We start from the raw sequence: 8,152 nt of genomic DNA, 5'->3' as shown, positions 1-8,152 counted from the left end.
CTTCCCTCAACCATTTTATAGTTAAGGTAGTTTTCCATTGTGAATGACTCATTACCATTGTCAACTTCAGAGAACTCGTTCTCAAGTTCAGTCCATAGCCCCTTATCAGAGGTAAAACCAGAGTACACGTCAAATAAGCGGTTCGACAAGACGTTCAGCAGACGAGACAAGCATGACTCATTGGCTTCGTCCCACTTGGCCTTCTCCGCTAGTGCGGCGGCCTTCACTGCATCATCAGAATCATCTGATGCAGCCTCGGGAATAGCCGACGCCACTACCCAAAATAATTTTAGCTCAGTGAGCCACATGCGAGTCTTAATCTGCCAGCGCTTAAAGCTTGCGCCGTCAAACGCTTCAGGCTTAATGACATCAAAACTGGAGGCCATTATACGAATTGGTTTTCTGGTTTGTTGTAAAATTAGAGAAATAAGTGACTTGCTTCCATCATATTTAAATATATTAAATATTTTAATTCCGAACAAAATAGGCATATAACTCAGATAAATGTCATATGTAATTATAATAGCAATAAACAATAGCAATTCCAATACATGGAAACATGAAACATAGCTACTCAGTTCCATTTCAAAATTAAACATGGCTTGCAGATGAAGAAGGCAAATTTTGCACATAAACATAATTGTTTATCTTTTTATATTACTCTCAAAAAAGCGGGTTGTTGTAATAAACAACCCTCCAACGCTAAATGGTGATCAAAGATCCTCGACAAACGTGACAGTCCTATCTTACTGTCACACCCGGTTTTAGAAGGCAAACCGAATGCAAACCATGTACGTGCCATGATCAGCAATTCACGTACACAATAATTACATAACTAGACATCATCACACAGTGCTAAAATAATGACATAAAAGGGTAATAATAGTCGATTACATCATGATGTCCGAGACATCCATATAGTCTTTAACAATAATCAAAGTGCGGAAAAGAAACATAGATACACACGGCCTACACAGGCAGCCGACTGGGGGTTTGCCGTTAACCCACGCCTAGAACTCATCGTACTCTTGGAACTCCTGGAAGTCCTCCTCCACGACTTCATCTTCACCTGAGCAGTGGTTGCAACACTGACAAACCTGGGGGGGTTTGGTGTGTAAAGCAAGGGTGAGTACACATCAACATACTCAGCAATATGTCCTGTTTGGCTATAGTGGACTAGCTTTATGTGGAGTTAAGTCAAACAGTTGCTTTTAGTTGGTCAGGTTATTATTTACTAGTAGAAAGCCAGGTTTTAGCATTAACCCAAGTTATTAACCCAGATGTACAATTCTAAACGGAAAGAATATCACTTACCATTACCATAGTCATAACCAAAACCATCATCCTCAACACCACCTGCAAACCATACATCTCTGATCAAGTATCTCTAATCAGTGGAGCTCCCTTGGCCGCTCATAACCGCGAGCACGACTGATATATCAGTTTCATAACACTCTGCAGAGGTTGCGCACTTTACCCACAAGCCGTGATTCCCTTTCTGTCCGGAGAGAGCTACTCCCCATTGACCACTACCTAGGTGGCCTAGCAGGGTATCACTCGTAGCCTTTACAAAGATTCCCCGAGGCTGTAGCCGCCCGTTAGGTTTCCTAAATGCATCGCACTCCTCCCCAAGGGGCAAACCAACCTTGGCAGAGCAAGCCGCATACACTGAGCCCCATTAACGACACGACGACGAAGTGAACTACACTCTGGTTCCTCTAATTATTCAGCTAAGGGCGTCCCACTCCACCCTCATGGTTGCACTGTTCTCCCGAGCGGTCATCCAACGAACAGGTCCTTACGGAGAGGCACTCGAGAAACAGCTCGAGTCCCCTAAATGTCACAGTACCATCATCATAATCAAAAGGGAAAACAACGTATCATAGATAGTCTCATCATGTTCATTGATTAATGTGAAGCGCTAGCATAAAGCTAAACCATAATAACCCAACCAAAATAGGTAATCAAGGACAAGATAAACAAAAGCTAGTCAATCCTTAGGTATAAACTGTGTAAATGCGGGGAGTGAATTATAAGAATGAGTAGGACATAGATGGGTCAAGGGACAGTTGCCTTCACCAACCAGCGGCTACTCAGGGTCTTCACCTGCAACTCCTTCGGACTCCGCCAACTGACCGTTATCTATACGAGTTTCAAACATACATTCCACACATTTAATACAAAGGAACAGTACACCATACAATAGAATGCAATAAATAAACAGATGTTCGACGTAGTGCTCACACCTACAACTAGAAAGAGAAAGTAACGGTCGAAGCTACGGGCGATCACGTTACACGATTATAAATCAAAGTACTCACCTAAACAGATTAGTATTAATTTAGCCATCACGTTAAGCATAGGGTAAAGTCATGTTCCATGTTTAATCATTATAAGCAGATAAAGGTAAATTAAAAGGATTGTCGCGTGATGAGACGTGCGACACATCACTTGAATTGAAATAAGAAATAAACGACCCGTCGCGCGACGAGGCGCGCAACGAGACTCTTGCATTAATTTGTAAATAAATGTTAAGCGTCGCGCGACGAAACGCACGACGGCATACGTCATCCAAATTGAATTTAAAATGGAATGTCGCGCGATTGGACACGTGACGTCACACATTAAACAATCTAAAATTAAAATGGATCGTCGCGCGACGAAGCGCGCGACGCAGCACATTAATAAAATATGAAATTAAACAAATTCGTCGCGCAACGAAGCGCGCGACGCAGCATGCTAACTAAATAGAGTTTAAAATTAATTAAAACCAAGAATCAATCATCGCGCGCGTGGGGCTGCGCATGCGGGAACGCGTTGGGTGAACAGGGGGGAGCACAAGGCCGCGTCGAGGCCACGCGAGCCGCGCCAGGACGCGCGCAGGGGCCACACTGGGGGGACCACGCTATCGAAGGCAGGGGCCGCGCGCAGGGGGCCGGGAAGCCGCGCCGCCGGGGCCACGGGGCCGCGCCAGGGGAAGCCGGGGCACCGGGGGAAGGGCAGGGGCCGCGCGCAGGGGAGCCGGGGCCATTCCAGGGAAGCAGGGGCCGCCGCGGGGGAGCAGGGGGCCGCCACGGGGAGGGCCGGGGGCCGCGCCGCGGGGAGCAGGGGCCGCCGTGAGGAGGGCCGGGGGCCGCGCCGCGAGGAGCAGGGGGCCGCGCCGCGAGGAGCAGGGGGCCGCACCGCCGAGGGAGCAGGGGGCGCGCCGCCGGGGAGCAGGGGCCACACCGCCGGGGGCCGAGGCCGCGCAGGTGGTGCACGCGCAGGGGGAAACAGGGGGGCGCACAGGGGAAGAAAGGGGAGGGGAGAGGAAGAGAGGGAGAGGGGAGGGGAGGAGAGCTCACCTCGCGGTCCAAATCCGGCGATCACCGTCTCCAAAACCTAGGGCATCATGGGGGGAGAGAGAGAGAGGTGGGAGAGGAGGTTGCTACGCGGGAGAATTGAATGAGGGAGAGAGACCAGGGGGCGCATGGGGAGGACACGAGTGCCAGGGGCTGGGCCGAGCTGGGCTGGGTCGGGTCGGGCTGGGCTGGGCCGCACCGCGGGTCAAAACCCCATGGCACGCACAACCACAGATCGGAAATCAATTCGCGAAGCAAAATCCGAAACGAAACTAAGCAACGGACGCGATTAAGCACGACATCAGACAAAGAAATATGATTCGGCATGATGCAACACTCATGGCCACTTAGGTTTTGTTTACACATGACACGGACACCAGTCGCTATATTGCTTTGAAATTAGGAAGAAGGAGCGAAACGGGAAAAGAAAAGAGAGTAACGCCTGAATTTGGTGAGTAAAAAAGAAGAAAAAAATTCTACCCCCAAATTCAGGGTGTTACAAACCTATCCCCCTTAAAAGAATCTCGCCCTCGAGATTCAAGGTTGGCCAGCAAAGAGTTTAGGATACTTGGCCATCAGATCATCTTCACGCTCCCAGGTTGCTTCTTCCTCAGAGTGGTGACGCCATCTAACTTTGCACATTCTGATAGTTTTCCTCTGGGTGACTCTATCTGTAGTCTCAAGAATCTGCGCTGGCTTCTCTATTTAGGTCAAGTCCTCCTGGACCTCCAGACCTTCCACTGGCAACTGCTCCTCTGATCGGTGACACTTTCAAATAGACAAAGTCTCTGACTTCGAAACTCAGTTCTCTCCTTCTTGTGTCTGCATAGCTTCGCTACCTTGATTGCGCTATCTTCAGGTTCTCTCGAACCATCTTGATGTTCTCTTCAGCTTCGAGCAGAATGTCTGGCCCGAACACTTGCTTCTCTCCAGGCTGATCCCATTGCAACAGAGTTCTACAACTCCTCCCATAAAGAGCCTGAAATGGTGACATCTTCAAGCTGGTCTGGTAACTGTTGTTATAAAAGAATTCTGCGTAAGGTAACCTCTTGTCCCATCCGAACTGATCTTGCAACGCACAAGCTCTCAACATATCTTCAAGGATTTGATTAGTTCTTTCAGTCTGGTCGTCCGTCTGCGGATGATAGGCTGAACTAAAATTCAGATGTGTACCCAAGGCTTCATGCAACTGCTGCCAGAAATGGGAGGTGAACTGCGTTCCTCTATCTGACACTATCTTCTTTGGCACACCATGAAGACAAACGATCCGGGACATGTACAACTCTGCCAATACTGCACTGCTGTAGTTGGTCTTGACAGGTATGAAGTGGGCTGACTTGGTTAAGCGATCCACCACTACCCAAATGGAATCATAGCCGGCTCGAGTGCGAGGCAATCCGACTATGAAATCCATCCCGATCTCATCCCATTTCCACTGAGGAATTCGCAACGGTTGCAACAATCCAGCTGGCCTCTGATGCTCTGCCTTGATCCTTTGACAACTGTCACATATAGCCACATGCTCTGCGATCTCCCTATCGTCGCACTGAGCGGTGTGCAACTCCTGCTCCACAGTGCGCAGCCAATCTTCAGCATCCATGGGGTCAGAAGAATGAGCGAACGTTGGGAGATGACCTCTCATGAATTCAACACGCTTGTCCTTGGGCATATGAGGCATCTGAGGTTGAGGTGGTGGCTGCTGCTACTGCTGAATGGCGGCCAGAGTCTGATCGATGGCTTGACTGCCTGAGTCTGCATCAAGAACATCTGCTTGATCGCCATCAGGGGCGGGGGTGGCAGTTGCTGTTGCTGGGGTGCCTCATCCTGCTAAGTTGGCCGCTCCTGCTGAGCACACCTTCCTCCTCTGCGCCTGTTTTCTGACATCTGCATAATGCAACCACACATCAGAACTGATCTTGCAAATCTTGCAGCATAAGAAAAGAGTATAGAATTCTTCCACAATAATGTATAGATGAACATCTTCACTGATCTCCAACACAAACCAACGCAGCTTCTTAGATAAAGAGGAAAGTAGAACAAAAGGGCTTCCCAACTAAATAACTAATTTTATTAACACTTAACAGGTAAACCAAAGTGCAGGAGATACCTACACCCTGGTGACAATCATTACAAAGATCCAAATCCAACATAGTTCATCGTGACAAACATAAAGGCACAGGATAAGCAAACTACCCTGTCTAACTAAGACTAACTAAGAGTAAGACTGATGCTAAGACTATAACTTCTATGCATATATTTTTCATATTAATTACAAGATCCGACGCTGACGATCTATGGTTCTAAATTTATCCTGGTCCTGCAGTCGGGGTTGCCATAAGCCTGGTGTCCACACCGAGGTGAGCGGTACGGGTGCTGAGTCCTGACGGGAGCGGGGGAGCCATCCTCCAGGTGATGATGCTCCACGCGCTCAGCCCGCAGCTGGGCGATCTCAGCACGAGCCCTACTCAGCTCGTCTAATGCATGGTCCAGCTCTGTGTTTAGCACGACAGCTAGGTTGACTGTGTTGCTCAACCTAGGATTGTCCTCACCGACAGGTGAGACAACCACACCTCCTGTTCTGCCAGATGGGCGGCGGGGGTAATACTTCAGGTTGAGACCATCGGCTACCCCGCCGAGCACTGGGCAGTAGTGCGAAAGCGCACGTCGTGCGACATCTTGCATGGCCGCCTCAGCTGAGTCCCGCTCAGAGATGGAATAGTGCTCTAAGCAGACCTCCGCACCCTGGAGACTGTTCTCCGGACGGTGCACCAAGCAGGTCGCCTCCCAACGGTCCGGGTAAACCCCACGACTGTGCTGGAAGACCACACAACGATACTCGATGGACCAAGTACGTCGGTCGAGTGCCCGACGTAGCAGGGTGTCGAGCGCATCGTGGAAGTGACACCCACGAGTAGCGTCACAAGTGATGGGTCGAGCAACCCATCCTTCCAACTCCTGGTCGGCGGAAAGGTCGGTGATGTGGCTTGAGTTGTCGTCGCCGCCTCCGTCGTTTGGGTCTCCTCCAGCGGCTGGGGCGCTCAGTGGTGGTGCAGGGGGCACCTCCAGCGGGAGCACAAGGGAACAACTCCTCACAGACTCTATCTCCTGCTGAAGTGAGAAAGACGAGCCCTGCTGCTCTAGCTCCTGTCGTCGACGCTCCTGCTCCTCGTGCAGGCGGTGGTGCAGCCTCTCCAAGTGGCTAGACTGACCTGTCACTGGACGGCGGAGCGGACGCTCAGCGAGACGAGAGGGTAAGAAGGGGATGACAGACTTCCATGCAGTGTGTCTAAGGCGAGCCATCTACAAAAGACATCGTAAGCATAAGAGTGAGAACAGAACTAATATGACCAGTAGGTAAACCATGAAAAATTAGGAATTAGAATGAAGAATTTTTTTACAAGGTATAATATATGGTAGAACATAGGTTTGGTCGATATGACCAATTTTTTTTGAAGGGATACCAAAGTCAAGGTGAGAATAGGGGTCTATAATCCTTAGAACGACCATTCTACTCTAGGTTCGCGGTCCTACAGTCAGCATGGCTTTGATACCATCTATGTCACACCCAGTTTTAGAAGGCAAACCGAATGTGAACCATGTACGTGCCAGGATCAGCAATTCACGTACACAACAGTTACATAACTGGACATCATCACACAATGCTAAAATAATGACATAAAAGGGTAATAATAGTCAATTACATCATGATGTCCGAGACATCCATATAGTCTTTAACAATAATCAAAGTGCGGAAAAGAAACGTAGATACACACGGCCTACACAGGCAGCCGACTAGGGGTTTGCTGCTAACCCACGCCTAGAACTCATCGTACTCTTGGAACTCCTGGAAGTCCTCCTCTACGACTTCATTTTCACCTGAGCAGTGGTTGCAACGCTGACAACCTGGGGGGGGGGGTTGGTGTGTAAAGCAAGGGTGAGTACACATCAACATACTCAGCAATATGTCTCGTTTAGCTGTAGTGGACTAGCTTTATGTGGAGTTAAGTCAAGCAGTTGCTTTTAGTTGGTCAGGTTATTATTTACTAGTAGAAAGCCAGGTTTTAGCATTAACCCAAGTTATTAACCCAGATATACCCTTTCCAAACGGAAAGAATACCACTTACCATTACCATAGTCATAACCAAAACCATCATCCTCATCACCACCTGCAAACCATACATCTCTGATCAAGTATCTCTAATCAGTGGAGCTCCCTTGGCCGCTCATAACCACGAGCACGACTGATATATCAGTTTCATAACACTCTGCAGAGGTTGCACACTTTACCCACAAGCCGTGATTCCCTTTCTGCCCGGAGAGAGCTACTCCCCATTGACCACTACCTAGGTGGCCTAGCAGGGTATCACTACGTAGCCTTTACAAAGATTCCCCGAGGCTGTAGCCGCCCGTTAGGTTTTCTAAATGCACTGCACTCCTCCCCAAGGGGCGAACCAACCTTGGAAGAGCGAGCCGCATACACCGAGCCCCATTAACGGCACGACGACGAAGCAAACTACACCCCGGTTCCTCTAATTATTCAGCTAAGGGCGTCCCAGTCCACCCTCATGGTTGCACTGTTTTCCCGGGCGGTCATCCAACGAACAGGTCCTTACAGAGAGACACTCGAGAAACAGCTCGAGTCCCCTAAATGTCATAGTACCATCATCATAATCAAAAGGGAAAACAACGTATCATAGATAGTCTCATCATGTTCATTGATTAATATGAAGCGCTAGCATAAAGCTAAACCATAATAACCTAACCAAAATAGGTAATCAAGGACAAGATAAACAAAAGTTAGTCAATCCTTA

This window comes from Zea mays, chromosome 6 (genome assembly GCF_902167145.1).
Source record: "Zea mays cultivar B73 chromosome 6, Zm-B73-REFERENCE-NAM-5.0, whole genome shotgun sequence".
NCBI classification, from domain to species: Eukaryota; Viridiplantae; Streptophyta; class Magnoliopsida; order Poales; family Poaceae; genus Zea; species Zea mays.
The sequence above is the reverse complement of the archived record's forward strand: the minus strand, read 5'-3'. Positions refer to the sequence as shown.